At 45.8% G+C, this 16,450-nt stretch overlaps 1 long non-coding RNA gene across 2 annotated transcripts in view; it reads left to right on the top strand.

The window, feature by feature from the left end:
- The first annotated feature begins 666 nt into the window (after positions 1 to 666).
- Positions 667 to 16,450, top strand: part of LOC147009179 (uncharacterized) — a 52,468-nt gene continuing 36,684 nt past the window's right edge. Inside the window, exons 1-3 of one of the 2 annotated variants that reach the window (XR_015053013.1) lie at positions 667 to 833; positions 989 to 1,098; positions 1,170 to 1,331. This is a non-coding gene — a long non-coding RNA (uncharacterized LOC147009179). Of the gene's footprint in view, positions 858 to 988; positions 1,099 to 1,169; positions 1,332 to 16,450 lie in introns of both variants that reach the window. The other variant, XR_015053012.1, reaches the window with a different exon arrangement.

The raw sequence follows: 16,450 nt of genomic DNA, 5'->3' as shown, positions 1-16,450 counted from the left end.
TTTGCCATTTCACTGTGGACCTGTTACATCGCCATCTTTGACTGCTTCTCGAACCATTTCATCCTCTCCGGCAGTCTTTGCAGTTGTCGTGTGTTTTCATCCAAACTGGACCGTGGACCTCATCGGTTGTTAGTTGGGTGGTAGCTCCGTTGCCTTTTTTGTTGTTTTGAAATAACAGCATAAAGTGGACTTTGCTACTGTCGACTTAGATAATTTTAAAATATATTTATTTATTTATCTATTTATTAATTAAAAAAAATATATATATATATATATATTTCCGTAATTATTTATTTATTTTAAGATAATTATTTATTTATTTTCAAATAATATTTCGTAATTATTTTTTTTATTTTAAAATAATTATTTATTAATTTTAAAATAATATTTCGTAATTATTCATTTATTTTTAATAATTATTTATTTACTTATTTAAAAATAAGTTTTCAAAATTTTTAAAAATAATTATAATTTTTTTTATTTATTTTAAAACATTTCGTAATTTATTTATTTTTAATAATTATTTACTTACTTAGTTAAAAATAACTTTTCGGAATTATTTATTTGTTTTGTTATTTAATTATTTTTTTTTGTAATTGTCGATAATTATTTTTCGGCGTGCCGCGTCCTGAGCCATGCGATATCTCCATAAGTTTCAGCGTGTCCTCTCTGACACAACTCCTCTGGTCGGCCCTTCATGCTTTCGTTGTGTGTGTTGAAGTTCAAGCTCACTCCATGACCTCGTGATCATTTGTCGACATTGGCCACCAATGGCCAAGGCTCTCACTGGCGTGAAGCAGCACCTCCATAAACTGCTTGCTCCCTGGGAGTTGGTGAGGCGTCTGTCAAAATATCAGGTTATTGAGTGCATTGATTTCTGGGTAATTCCGATATCTATTCTCATGTTGATATTTCTGGCCCTTTTCAAAGCTCGATGTTCCAGGCTCAGCAATGGTTTTGAACTTGATTTGTTTTTTGACGTGCACAGGAGCGCAGGGACGGTCATTCATCGCAACTCCAGGGATTCTTCGCTCAGAGAGTTTGTGGATCGAAGAGCGGTGTGAGGAGATCACAAGGGAAGATCACTTACTCGTACAGGTATGCTTGGGCAGGAAGGTGGCTCATTTGGTCCAGTATAACACGCCTAACCTGTATCTTAACCCCGACAGGGTTGAACACTTTTGGGTGAAACTGCCGGTCTGGGTGCGGTGCCAGCAGATCCGCATCACTGAGCGCATCATCCTTCATGGACCATAAAGGTGGTTGTGTTGCCTGCACATATATGGATGGTTGAAGCGGTGCTCTGACCGCGTTGGCCCTGCCATGTTCAGGTGAAATGAATTTGATAGTATACTTGTAATTACTGATTAAATAAGTAAAGGTTTAGAGATCAAGCGAAGTAAATTGGATATGCCAAATGCAGGATGGTCCAAATGACTTTGGTGTCCAAACTTCCCTGTATTTCCTGGAATTGGGGGGTTGAGAGGTCATAAGGAAACAGATGCTCACGTGGGTCTAGTCTAATGGAAAGGTACTTCGTTACCCGATAACTTGTCTTCTTCTTGTGTATGGCAGCTTGGCTGCCGGGTAGCTATCATTATGGTGGGGTACTCATTTCACCAAAGGATGACAGGCTGATGTTAATAAAGAATTAACCCCACCTGATGTTAATTCAGTGGCCAACGGAGCTTGAACTCCAGACCCTAAGATCCCAAGCCAGACACCCAAATCACTAAGCCAACACCTGACTTGCTTATAACTTGTCAAAAAGCCTTTAAGACTTCATTTTGTTTCTCGATAACAACAACCAACTTTCTACCCTTTGGTCGATTATTCCATGCTCTCCTTGTGTTGGCCAATAACATCAAATGGACGCCATTTTTACATTGCCTGAGCGGTGAGCCAACATTCGGCTGTGGTGTTCAGCACACATGATAGCTCGTCGCCTCCAGTAATAGCTTATTCCTAAAATCAATCCACCATGACACTCACCAGCTGGGCCTGAGTCCATATGCCAGAAAGTGGCACAAATGCTCCTGCATTTGAACTGGCCTCGGTGGTGTCATGGTTAGAGTGTCCTCTCTGAGTGTTGGATGTTGGTAGTTCGAATCCAGGTCGAGGTTACCAAAGGCTTAAACATTGGTATGTGCTGCTTCCTTGCTCAGCATTTAAAAGGATTGAGTGTGGACAAACAACCGTAGGTTGGTGATAACAGTGCACCTTTTGATGGGCCTAATGGCCGCCTCCTGTGTTGAAGGTCCTTGTCAGACAGTGTTGTGTGCTTTTCATCAGTGCCAATTTGTTCGTGCTTTTACATCATGAACTTTTTTCCATTTACTTGTCCAACCAATGGCAGTTGTGTCGGCGTGGTTTTTAGCCCCCCCCCCGTTGGAATTCGTCCGAAATGGGGGCAAATGGATTTTGTCTCGATTTTTGTGTTCGTGAGTCTGCAACCATATCTCGGACATGTACAACCGATTTTACTCATACTTGGCAAAAATACAACACATGATGGTTTACATATGCACGTCATTCGTTTTCGACATCAGATCGAAGACGACTGACTGGCGGCCATTTTAGTTGTAAAAAAAACAAACGAACCTGGAGTCGAACACGTCCTCAACCATTTCTCGGGCAAGCATTTATCAATGTTGTTCAAACTTGGTACACAGATAATGAATGATTGCTTACATTTGTATGTCACTTTGTTTTGAGATCAGATCTAAGATGGCCGACTAGCGGCCATTTTAGTTATAAACTGGAAGGGCACTCAGTGGAGCGCATACCTCTGCCACGTAATACCTGATCCATGAGAACATATCGGGCCCATTACATGTTTGAAATATCATGCTATACACTACTATATCGTTTTTGACCCCATCTCTCAATTAATGAAGAATCGCTTTAAAAATCAAATAATTCTCGTATCCAGATCCGAATCTGGATCTTCACCAAAATCGAATCATTTCTTCCTTGTCACACACCCAACATGTCCATCAAGTTTCATCCGAATCCGTCCCCAACGTTTTGAGATATGCTGTACATAAACAGACAGAAAATGGGGTGAAAACACAACCTCCTTCACCTTCGGTGGCGGAGGTAAAAAAAACAAAAAACCTGATGTTGAACATGTCCTCAACCATTTCTCGGACATGCATTTACCGATGCTATTCAAACTTGGCAACCAGATAATAAATCGTGGCTTAAATGAGCACATCATACGTTTTTTTGAGAGAAGACCCAAGATGGCTGACTGGTGGCCATTTTGTTACTTAAATGTGTCCCCAAGCATATCTCAGACATGCATGGTCAGATTTTGTTCAAACTTGGTACAAGCACAGTACATGATGGCATACACGTGCCCCTCACTTTATTTTGCAATCAGACCAAAGTTGGCCGACTGGCAGCCATTTTCATTGTACATAAATATGGGCGAGCCCTCTGACTCCATCCAGCAAAATTCCTAAAACAACGGGGTCTTTGACATTTTATGTCTATTTTACTTGTGTTATCTGGTTTCTAACCAATCATTTTGCTCCACACTACTACCGGGCTCTTGGACTTCCCCCTCGGGGGACGAGTGTTGTGGAAGGCTTTAACGGAAGTGTGACAACGCTTCCCTGCCTAGCTGCTCGCGATTTACATCGTCGTGGAAATGACTCATGGAGTTGGGTTTCACTGAAGTTAAACTAAAGTTCACTGGAGTTAAACCACATTCATAACGCGATCGTCAGTGGTGAATATCCTCTCTTGACTCACGGATCTTCGTACCATGTGTCGCGTCGTGGCCCTATCTTCAGTGGGTTTTCACTCTTTTCAACTGTGGGATGACGATCATCGAACCCCTTTTGGGGATCAGCTTATTCCCATGGGCATTGGCCATTTATAACATCTGAGTCACCGAGTAGATCATATTATTTCATGGACAAGACGCCGAATTGGCCCAGTGGTGATATGCCATTTCTTGCTTCTTATTGAACTTGTCACTGTATTCACCCATACTCAAGCTCAACAGCTTATGGGACACCACTCAGCACCCCACCCCATGATCCAGTGAATCCACGATTCCCCAGGCCCAACCCAGACGTGACTCCCCAGGCCTGACCTCAAAGGGTGGAGGAGTTCCTTGTGAACCAATGGCCAGCCATATGTAGTGCCCAACTGTGTCTGTGGGCGTCCTCCTGAAGTTAGGATACTTTTCTTTTAGGAGGCTGGTGGCAGGATTTGCACTCAGGCCACCGTAAAACCCTTCACTCCACAAAACCCAAGAAAAACCGCAAAGAGAATTTGAAAACCCACTCCGTGGGAATACCTTCAGTGCAGCCGCCCTTCACAGGGCAGCTCACCGGATGACGGGATTGTGGCAAAGCTTTCGGGATCCCCATTCTCTGATGATAGGAGGAAAACCATGAGGAAACCTTCCCCGGTCAGATTGTGGTGGTGCTGAGGTGTGATCCACCAGAGGGCGGTCTCCTTGGGTTAACCTGAGGCGGTCTCTTCGGGTGGGTTACTGGAATGTCCTTTCCTGAAGAGAGGATGATCAATTGAGCTCAAGCGTTTGAACATCGGTATTGCAGTACTCTTTGAGGTTCGGAGACCGGATAGTGGCGGGATCATGGCGTTTGGAGACCGGATAACCACACCGACTATTGGTCTGGTCGCTCTGATGATTACCATGCACAAGGAGTTACTGTGGCTGTGTCCAATAAGCTGACTTCAATGATAATTGAGGTAACACCGGTCAACGAGCGTATGATGAGACTAAGGATTCGTCACTCCTTTGGTGTCATTTCCCTGGTCTCTGTTTATGCTCTGACGGAGGCGAGTGATCTCACCATGAAGGACGCATTCTATGCCATGTTCGAGTCTGTGGTTCATCATTGCCCCAGGTGAGAAACTTTTAAGTCTCGGAAGATTTAATTGCATCGATGGGAACTGATAGGGATGGTTATGAGACGTGTATTGGTCCCCATGGGTCTGGAACTGTGAACCAGAATAGCACTAAGTTCCTTCATTTTGCGAGGTCATTGACTTAGGGTGGCTGGTTCATGGTTTCAGCGCCCACAGGCTCATCGCTGGACTTGGTATTCTAATGCAAGTGGTGTGGCAAAGGAGATTGACCATGTGCTTAATGATGGTCGCTGGAGGATGATCCAGAACTGCAGGGTCTACCGGAGTGCTCAATTCCTCAATACTGACCACGGGCTTGTAGCTACTCTGAAGTTGCAGCTTAAATATGTATGCAGAGAATGGGAATATCATCCCAGCCTCAGCTGGATCTTGGCAAGCTCAAGGATGGGAGGGGAGCTGAGGAGCTTGCGAACAGGCTGAGTGGGGATTTGGGGGGTCTGGGTGCTTTGGGGAATCCTGAAGAGTTGTGGAGTGCCTTGAAGACTACCATCCTTGATGTTGCTGATGGATATCTTGGAACTCATTGAAGGGCGAAGAAGAATTTTTTTTTTCTGTTGGGGGACACTGGATACCATTGGCAAGAGTCACAGTGCCAGGCTTAATGGCAGAGCTGATCTGTTCAGGGAGCTGAGGCGTAAAACTGTACGTGCATTGAGGGTGGACAAGGAGGCCGATATGTGCAAGGAATCTGTGAGGGGACAGGAAACTGACAGCTCTTTCAATCGCTCCTGAAAAAAAAAATAACCTGGGTGATGTGGATGGAGCAAAAACACACCTACTGCTTATCTATCTATAATTCCAGCAGTGTGTGTGTGTGTGTGTGTGTGTGTGTGTGTGTGTGTGTGTGTGTGTGTGTGTGTGTGTGTGTGTGTGTGACCGCTGTCTCTCGACAACCACTGGTCCGATCTCATTTAAACTTGCCAGCTATATTGCTGGGGACCTGAGGATGTGCCTTTTCAAGGTTTGGTGTTAATTGGACAAATGCTTCCCAAGTTATGGCCATTTATTTACCAACCAATGACAAGACACGTTGCTGCGTAGGCGTGGCCGATGGGGAAGAGAACCTCAGCCGCGTTCCCCATTACAGGATACAACGTATGGACTTCCGGATAGTGATGACTTACCGTATTCTAATAATTTCTCGATTTCTTATGCGCATTTATAGATAAACACAATGCCCCAATCCAGTCGTCGTTTACGAGAGCGAAGGAACTGAGACTGTGTGGTTGTTTGAAAGTTTTTTTTTTTTTCCCACGGATGTTTTTTTATTTTTTTCTCTCCTTCTCTTTGTAAGCCTGGTGTTGGCTTAGTGGTTAGGATGGTGGCTTGGGATCCCAGGGTCCTGAGTTCAAGTCCCGTTGGCTGCTGAATTAACACCAGGGGGTTGACTCAGCCTGTCATCCTTCTGAGGTCGGCGAAATGAGTGCCAGTGTACTGGTCCCGGTGTATGCCCCGGTTAGAATAGGTGTACCATATCCCTGTGTGTCGTAAGAGGCGACAAGGGTTGGCGTCAGGAAGGGCATCCGGCCATAAAAAAAACATTGCCTCAAGAAAAAGCCAAACCCCTGCACAGCAGGGAAAAATGCCTGTAAAAACGGTCATTTTAATTTTTTTATTCTCTCCTTCTCTTTGTGTTTTTCCTTGCGATGACATTGCGAAAAGGCAAAATACGTTGGCGCTAATTGAATAATTGGCCATTAAAACTAAATTGCGAATAATCGTAACTGCGATATGCGAACTTCCGGACAGTGAGGACTTAACTTCGCGTAGGCCGATGCACGGCCAGCTGACGATGACGTCACGTGCCGTGCCGGTTACCATGGGGATCGATCGGTGCCTTAGTTACCGTGGCGTAGGAGTGGCAATGGTAAATGGCAGCGAATGTCATGGCAAGCAAAGACAGGGAAGTAAACTTGATTTGGATTTTAATTAACTGTGTGTGTGTAAGTATCACAGCAGTTGTTACTTCAATGCAAGCGATAATTCGTGGAATGCATGTGAACATTCCGTACGGGCACGCACTACTTCAAGATAGTGATGACTTACTGTATTCTAATAATTTCTCGATTTCTTATTATATGCGCATTTATAGATAAACACAATGGCCCAATCCAGTCGTCGTTTACGAGAGTGAAGGAACGGCCTGTGTGTTTGTTTCTGGCTCGCGGTTTGAAAATTTTTTTTGGGGGGGTGGGGGTGGGTTGCATGTACGGACATGCACGGGCACGCGAGAGCGAAGGAACGGCCTGTGTGGTTGTTTCTGGGTAGCGGTTTAAAATTTATTTTTTTTTGGTTTGCATGTACGGCCACACACATACAGGCATGCACGTACGGCCACTCACGTACGAGCACGCTAGAGAGAAGGAACGGCCTGTGTGGTTGTTGTTTCTGGCTCGCAGTTTGATTTTTTTTTCCACGTACGGCCACGCATGTACGGCCACGCATGTACGGGCACGTACTAGTAATTCAAAACACCTCAATGCACTGGAAAAAGTGGGGACAGGAATACTATACTGTAAATGGTGGCATTGTAATACCCCACCTGGAGGCGGCGCTACATGATATACATTTACTTAGAGAATTTACTTCCCTCCCTCCCCCAAGACCAATGGCAACGATAAAAATACCCCTTTTTCATTAATTGGGGTGATGCTAATCCTATGGAGCAAGTATGGATGTAATCAGCCCAGAACTGTAGGAGTAGTGCGACAAATAAACAAACAAACACAAACAAGAAAAAGACATCATGCAGAGCACAATACCTCCAAAGGTTGCCATGGATACATCAAGTTATCCATTTCATCAAGATTTAAATTGACGTATTTAAATAGTCAGGTCAGGTTCGATCTGTGACCTGCTACAGGTACCATGTAAACCTGTACTAACCTGTTCCATGGTCGGGTTGTCGGCGACTAAACCGTCTCCCCCACCAGGTTTTTTGGTGAGGAGGGTGTTTCGATATGGACACCCAGCAGGATTAAAAACAAAACCTGTCAAAGGGCGGAGGAGCTCCTTGTGAGCCAACGGCCATCCATATCTAGTGCCCAACTGTGTCTGCGGACGTCCTCCTGCAGTTGGGTCACTTCTTATTAGGAGGTTGGTGGCAGGATTTGCACTCCGGCCACCGTAAAACCCTTCATTCCGCAAAACATAAAAACGCAAAAAAATCTGAAAACCCACTCCGTGGGAGTACCTCCTGTGCAGCTTCCCTTCGCAGGGCAGCTCACCAGATGACGGGATTGGGGCAAAGCCTTCGGGACCCCCAATCTTTGATAGGAGGGAAACCACGGGGTAACATCCCTGGGTCAGATTGCGGGAGAGTGTGTCGGAGTGGTGCTGAGGTGTCGTCCACCAGACGGCGGTCTCCTTGGCTTAACCTGAGGCGGTCCCTTCGGGTGGGTGCCTGGAATGTCCTATCCCTAAGAGAGGATGATCACCTGTCTCTGTTATCATCTGAGCTCAAGCGTTTGGACATCGGGATTGCAGCTCTCTCTGAGGTTCGGAGACCGGATTGCGGCGAGATAATGGTGGGTGGTTACACCTACTATTGGTCTGGTCGCTCTGATGGTTACCATACCCAAGGAGTTGCTGTAGCTGTGTCCAATAAGCTGACCCCAATGATAATTGAGGTAACACCGGTCAACGAGCGTATTATGAGATTAAGGATTCGCCACTCCTTAGGTGTCATTTCCCTGGTCTCTGTTTATGCTCCGACTGAGGCGAGTGATCTCACCGTCAAGGATGTATTCTACGCCACACTCGAGTCTGTGGTTGATCAGTGCCCCAGACGAGATACACTTCTAGTCTTGGGGGATTTCAATGCATCGACTGGAACTGATAGGGACGGTTATGAGGTGTGTGTTGGTCCCCATGGGTCAGGAACTATGAACCAGAATAGCACTAAGTTCCTTGACTTTGCAAGAAGTCATGGACTTAGGGTAGCTGGTTTATGGTTTCAGCGCCCACAAGCTCATCGTTGGACTTGGTATTCCAACGCTGGCGGTGTGGCAAAGGAGATTGACCATGTCCTCATTGATGGTCGTTGGAGGATGATCCAGAACTGCAGGGTCTACCGGAGTGCTCAGTTCCTCAATACTGACCACAGGCTTGTTGTAGCAACTCTAAAGCTGCACCTTAAATCCTGGAGAATGGTACCATCCCAGCCGAGGCTGGATGTTGCCAAGCTCAGGGATGAGAGAGTAGCTGAGGAGTTTGCGAACAGGCTGAGTGGACACTTGGGGGTCTGGGTGCTTTGGGGGGTCCTGAAGAGTTGTGGAGCACCTTCAAGACCACCGTCCTTGATGTTGCCGGTGGATGCCTTGGAGCTCACCGCAGGGCAAAGAAGAATTTTGTCTCTCAAGGGACACTGGATACCATTGACCAGAGTCGCAGGGCCAGGCTGAATGGCAGAGCTGAGCTGTTCAGGGAGCTGAGGCGTAAAACTGTACGTGCACTGAGGGTGGACAAGGAGGCCTATGTGCGAGGAATCTGTGAGGGGGTAGAGCATCACCTGTGGACAGGTGATTCTCGTCCCGCTTACAGGGGAATTCGCGCATTACGTTCATCCAAGCCCATCCCTCGGAGCACTGCAGTTCGAGCAGAGAGTGGTAGGCTCTTGACAAAGGAGTCTGAAGTGAAGGCCCGCTGGGCCGGTTACTTTGAGCGGTTGTACCAGGCTGATCCACCAGCTGTCGAGTTGGACGTCAAGGGTGTTACAATCCCTGTTGCTGACCGTCGAATCAACTGTGGTCCACCTTCGCTTGTGGAAACACGGGCTGCGGTGAACCAGTTGAAACGGGGCAAAGCTCCAGGGATCTGTGGCATCCATGTCGAACTTCTCAAGGCTGGTGGAAATGCTGCACTCGTGTCGTTGCATGCAGTTTTGTGCTCTGCCTGGAACACAGGCATCATCCCAACTGACTGGAAGAGGGGCCTTGTTGTCCCTCTCTGGAAAAGGAAGGGTGATCGCCAAGACTGCAACAACTACCGAGGGGTGACGCTGCTCTCAGTGCCGGGCAAGGTCTTTGCTCGGATAATTCTTGATAGGGTTTGCCACCATCTGCTTGAGCACCAGCGTCCAGAGCAGTCAGGCTTTACACCAAAGAGGTCAACGATTGACCGTATCCTTGCCCTTCGTGTCCTCACCGAACGCAGACGAGAGTTTCGGCAGGGGCTGCTTGCAGCCTATGTTGATCTCTGTAAAGCGTTCGATTCAGTGAATCGGGATGTCCTCTGGAGGATTCGTGGTCTTCGTGGGGTGCCACCAAAACTGATCGATCTGATGTCTGAACTCTACTCTGGTACTGAGAGTGCTGTGAAGTGTGGTGGTACCATCTCTGACTTATTTCCAGTTGTTACTGGAGTTCGTCAGGGATGTGTACTTGCCCCCACACTTTTCAGCACTTGTATGGACTGGATTTTTGGGAGGATGTCGGAGAGATCAAGTTGCGGTGCATTGTTTGGCAATGTCAAGATCTCGGACCTTGATTTTGCAGATGATGCAGTCATCTTTGCGGAGACTTTAGACATCCTCTTGGGGGCCCTCGAGGTGCTGAATGAGGAGTCGCAGCCGTTGGGATTACGGATTTCTTGGGTCAAAACAAAGATCCAGGCTTTCGGTGACATCTTGGATGCTGCTGTCCTGTCTGTGTCTGTTTGTGGTGAGGATGTTGAGGTCGTGGATAGATTCACTTACCTTGGCAGTGATATTCATGTCTCCGCAGGTTGTGAGCCGGAGGTCAATAGACGTCTGGGTCGGGCCTGGGGAGTCATGGATTCACTGGATCATGGGGTGTGGCGCTGCCGGTACCTGTGCGGGAGGCCGAAAGTCCGAGTCTTCAGGTCCTTGCTACTTCCAGTCTTGCTCTATGGGTGCGAGACTTGGACTTTGACCAAGGATCTGAGACGGAGACTTAATTCCTTTGGTACCAGGTCTCTTCAGAGAATCCTTGGCTATGGCTGGTCGGATTTTGTGTCCAACGAGCGGTTGCTGAGAGAGACTCGGATGAGATTTGTTACCTGCATAGTCCGTGAGCATCAGCTGCGGCTGTATGGACATGTGGCTCGTTTTCCTGACGCTGATCCTGCTCACCAGATTCTCTCAGCGAGGGAGTCTCATGAGTGGAGGAGGCCAGTGGGCCGACCACGTGCCTCATGGTTGCAGCAGGTTGACCATCATCTCAAGGAGATGGGGATGGGCCTGGCATCTGCCTGGGGGATGGCCAGACGGAGGCCCCTGGAGTACCGGCGGAAAGTGGACGCAGCGACGCGCTGTTTTGGCACATGCTCCCATACCTGACCTGACCTTAAATTGACAATCTTAATCAAAGCTTAGGTAAATCGGATGAAAATTGATTATTTTTCAGATTAAATTTGATGATTTTAGAAGTTTGACCTTCTTTGGTCTGTATATCTGTTAAAACAAATGTGCAGAGTAAGTACATTCCAATGAGGTGTAAAACTAGAAACATAAAGAGACCAGGGTGGTTGAGCAGTGAGATAAGGAACGCCATTAAGGAGAAGCAAAAGGTATTGATTAGGTTTCAAATATCAGGACTGGAGTTGGATTTATATCACTATCGGAGTGAGCAGAGGCAAGTCAAGAAAATAACTTGTCAAGCCAAAAGAGAGGATGAGAAGGACATGGCTAAGAATATTAAACATAATAACAAGGCTTTCTTTAAGTACATCAGGGGTAGAGAACAGGTTAGGACCAGTGTGGGCCCATTGAGGAACAGCACCGGGAGAGTGGTTAGTGAGGAAGGTGAGATGGCCGGCTTATTAAACAGGTATTTTTATTCAACTTTTACACAAGAACAGTCAGGAGAATTGCCAATAGCTGAGAGTATCTATCGAGGAGGTGAGGAAGGGCTTTTACAAAAGATCCAGGTTGGAGTGGAGGAAGTAAAGGAACAGCTCGGTAATCTAAGAGTAGATAAGGCTCCGGGTCCAGATAATATACACCTGAGAGTATTGATAGAGGTGGCTGAACAGGTAAGCGAGATGTTAACGGATATTTTCAATAGCCCACTGGAGTCAGGACAGGTACCGGAGGATTGGAGAGCATTAAATGTAAAACCATTATTTAATAAAGGATCCAGAGAAGAATTGGGAAACCATAGACCTGTTAGTTTGACTTCAGTTGTGGGGAAGGTGTTGGAGACATTAATTAAGGACCGGATGAGGAACCATTTTAACCAATAAAACTAAACAAAGGTAGTCAGCATGGGTTTACCAAAGGTAGTTCCTGTTTGACGAATCTTTTCGAGTTCTATGAAGCAGTTTCTGATTGGGGGGGATGAGGGAAAGGCAGTGGACATAGTATATCGTGACTTTAAGAAGGCATTTGATAAGGTACCACATCGGAGGTTGTGAGCCAAGGTGAGGGCTTGTGGAGTGGCTGGTCAGGTAGTTAATTGGATTGTAAACTGGTTTAGTGGTAGGAAGCAAAGAGTGGTAGGATGTCTTGCTGGGAGGATGTAAGTAGCGGGGTACCTCAGGGATTAGTACTCTGACCATTACTAATCATGATTTACATCAACGATTTAGTGAATGGGGTAAAGAGTAAACTTTCCAAATTTTTAGATGACACAAAGCTTGGAGGTAAGGTGGATAGCAGAGGGGGTGTTGATCAGATTCAGGAAGGTATTGATACTTGTATAGATTGGGAAAAAGACTGGCAGATGGAATTTAACCTAAACAGGTGTTAGGTGTTGGGGATGGGAAAGAGGAATGAAATTTTTTTTCAAAAATTAAAAACACCACATTAAATGTGGTGTTCCTTTCAAGAACCAACGGTTATTTGGATTTAATACATTTTCCTCATGAAAAGTGTGTTTCTGCTCGGATTTTACGAAAATTATCTACGTTAAGACTGTAGCTACACCAGAAGGTTCCAAAAGTGAAAACAGAAATCGAACGGAACTTAAGATAGCCCCATGAGGCGGCATAGAAGGTGATGGACGCCAATGGAAGCTTCCCCTCGGTGCAACGCATTCCACACCGACCGAGGATACAAAACATTCAAATTTCACAAATCTTGATGCAACCAAGTGTGAATCAACTGTTGGGGAAATTATTACTCTCTAGACAAGAAACCTTTGCCTCAGTCTGAGTAGGTCAAAGTGTTTGTGTTTTTCCTCTACTGTTCTACTATTTAGTTGTTAAGGCCTACCACCTACTTATAATCTTGTCTTTCTTTGACACTTTGGACATTGCTTGGGTTTCTGAAAGTACAAGGTGACCGGGCTGATAAGCTGTGCATTCTGTTTTTGCGATCAAAGGCCTCTCTGCTTATAAAATGGAATGGATATATGGGGAGGGGGAGAATGATCAGGGAGAGAGCAAATAAATGGTACAGAAGAAAGAACTCCTTGTGGACATTGATTATTACTGGACTTCTGTGGTTTATTTTATCCCGATACATGCAACACTGAGTCGGCTAGACGTTGAATCCTCGAGGAGGTCAAGATCCCTCAACAATCAAGAATCCTTTCGATCACGACGCGGTCCGACAATTGAAATCCACGTCAGTTGGTGCCAGTGACACGGATTCGAATCGGCGTTGTGCGGCGCTCGTGACCGGAGGTGCTTAATCTGCCGGAGGCAGTGCCTGGAGGAACGACAAGTGCTTGAGCGAAGGTAAGCAGGGGGGGTTCTCCGAGGGTGCGATTTATTTTATTCTGTGATTTTAGAGTGAATTTAGCGGTTGTGATTTGTGTGATTTTAGAGATGGGAAATAGAAATTGTAAAAGGAAGGAAAATGGGTATACCGAGGAAAATTGTATTCAAAAACCACGGAGAGGTACATGTGCAAGAATTATGTTTGATAAGTATGGGCCTGAAGCTGTGAGAGACATGGGGAAATGGTGCAATTGGACCAAAAATAGTCGATTACCCTTCCCTGAGAATGGAACGTTCGATCACGAGTGTTTAGACAATTTAAGAAAAGTACTGGAAGTGAAAAATAGTGACAAAAAGGTCCAGAAGCAGGTGAACTGGAGCGTTTATATAAATTGGATGAAGGAATGTCATGACAGAGACGAAAAGGCACGGTTGTTAAACCTGAAGGGTCAGCTAGACCAATTAACGAAGCAAATGCCGGTGAGACTTGAAAATAAAACCAAGAGACAGCGAGCAGTGGCTGTCAGATTTGAGGATGAAGAAGAAGACTCAGATACATGGCCAGAGTGCACAGTTCCGATAGCACAACCGCTCGAGGACGAAGAAGCGGGAGAGACAGAGGGAGATGATGCCACAGGGCAAGGAGAGGCTCAACGGGGAGCCAGGCGAGTAATTAAGAAAGAAACAAGAACACAAAGCAAAAATAAAGTTCCTCTTGCTGACAAGGGTAAAATACAAACTCGATCAAAAAAAATAATGCCGGAGACCGCGAAGGACGGAGATGATGAGGCACTCATTGGCGCGTTTCCATTGCGAGATTACCCAGGTGCAAGGGAGGTACAAGCAATATATCGTCCGTGGGGCTCTGAATTAAAAGCCATCGTAAATGAGATGCCGAAGATACGGGAGAACCCAAAAAATTCCAGGCGGAACTACGCGTGGTGGTGGCATGCCATCAGCCAACATATATGGACATGGAAATATTATTAAAATTAGTGGTACCAGAAGGGTTACTCCGACAATTGAAACAGGTCGCTGCATGGCCAGATGAAGCTCCTGGAGACAGGGAGGAGCTCAAAGAACATATTGACACCCTCATTGACGCTGTCACAGAGGTGGTAACACTTAAGACCGACTGGGCAAAAATACAGGTGTGCAGGCAACGCGCTGGCGAGGACCCATTGGAGTTCTTAGAGCGTTTTCGGGGTGTATACCAATGTCACTCTGGACTGAAAGAAGAGGGGGTACCATTTGCTCATGTCTACCTTAATGGTTTGACGGCCAAATTACAAAATGAGATAAAGCGAGTATGTATTGGTTGGGAATTAAAGGAAGTGAAAGACTTGATGGAATATGTAACGCATTGTAATTCATTGTTGAAACATCGTTCTGACGAGGAAAACAAATCAACATTAATGCTATCCCAGGTTCAAGGTCAAGGTGAATGCCCCGGGGAAAGGAATGTGAGATATAATTCACAAAACCGAGGGCAAACCAATTACCGTCAGAGACCAAAATACAGAGACCAGCGCAGAGATTTCTGTTATACATGCGGAAAACAAGGACACTGGGCTAACGAATGCCGAAATCGTAGAAACAGTCGAACTTATAGTTCGTATGAACCGGTAGAACAGAGACCAGCGGCACAATACAGAGATGAAACTCGCAGACACTCCACGCCTCCAGTGAATGAAAATCCATATTATAGACAGCAGGAAAGATGGGGAACACAGTTTGAGCAAGCTGGTTCATTTCAACCCACTGCACCTCAAACCGAGTTCCCTCCTCCTCCACCCTCATTTCTTCCTCCTCCATCTCAAGGTTCATTTCAAACCCAAAACCCATTCGTTTTATGACAAAGAAAAGAAGCGACTTCGTCTGAGTTACCCTTCCTGACTTTGAAACCATGTGACGAACCGAAATTGACTTTGAAAATTGAAGGCCAAGAGATTCCTTTCTTAGTCGACACAGGAGCGACCAAATCTGCGCTCAGAAGGAGTGATTTCCCAGACGCCCCGTTATCGCGAGAACGAGTAAAAGTAGTGGGAATGTCGGGAGTTGCTAGTACGATTCCACTGACAGAGCAGCTCCGGGTGGAAATTGGACCATTGTCTGCAAACCATGCATTTTTGATGGCAACTGATACACCAATTAATCTGTTGGGGAGAGATCTGTTATGCAAGCTGAATTGTTCAATTAAGTGTACCCCTGATGGTGTATATTTAGAAATACCTCACGAATCACACATAACTATGATGAATTTATTACAGGAAAATACAGAAAATCTTGTATATCAATGGACTGTGATTAATTGTGAAGCATTTAACCATTTGCAGGAATATTTATCACATTTGGAGAGAAACGTACCCGAGGTGCTCGATTGGGTGAGTAAACACGGCATGGACAGACGGTACTTACAGACTCGACTACATTGCATTGCAGATTGCAACATCAAGGGAAAAGATAACGTCTATGCGAGTGAAACACTCTCGAAATTACACCAGACCTTTGACTTAGTGTTGGGAACAATTTGGATTGGGAAGCAAGGAATTGGCCTGGAGGTGCATCTGACGCAGGAACAATTAAAATTGTGGAACCAACCGTCCAGTGTTACACCACACGTTACTTTAGTGATTGCAGAAGGTTACCAAGAAACGGACATTGGTCACATGGTAACCTCTTTGAAAAAAGCATCACAAGCGACTTTGATGGAATCGAGCCAAGTAAACGGACTTTGGAAGATCGGGGAACAGGGATTCTGTTGGACAGAATGTCAAGGATCAGCAAAAGCTGTGTTTGAGGTGGTCGATCTCTCAGAATTAAATGGGTCAGGAAAATTACCTGAAATACTCGAACAAGTCCCGACTTGTCTGTGGGCAACACATGCCAACGATGTCGGCCAAATTAAAAGTATGAA

This window comes from Eptatretus burgeri, chromosome 17, assembly GCF_056783735.1.
Source record: "Eptatretus burgeri isolate ZD-2024b chromosome 17, Ebu_testis_v1, whole genome shotgun sequence".
NCBI classification, from domain to species: domain Eukaryota; kingdom Metazoa; phylum Chordata; class Myxini; order Myxiniformes; family Myxinidae; genus Eptatretus; species Eptatretus burgeri.
The sequence above is the reverse complement of the archived record's forward strand: the minus strand, read 5'-3'. Positions and strand labels throughout refer to the sequence as shown.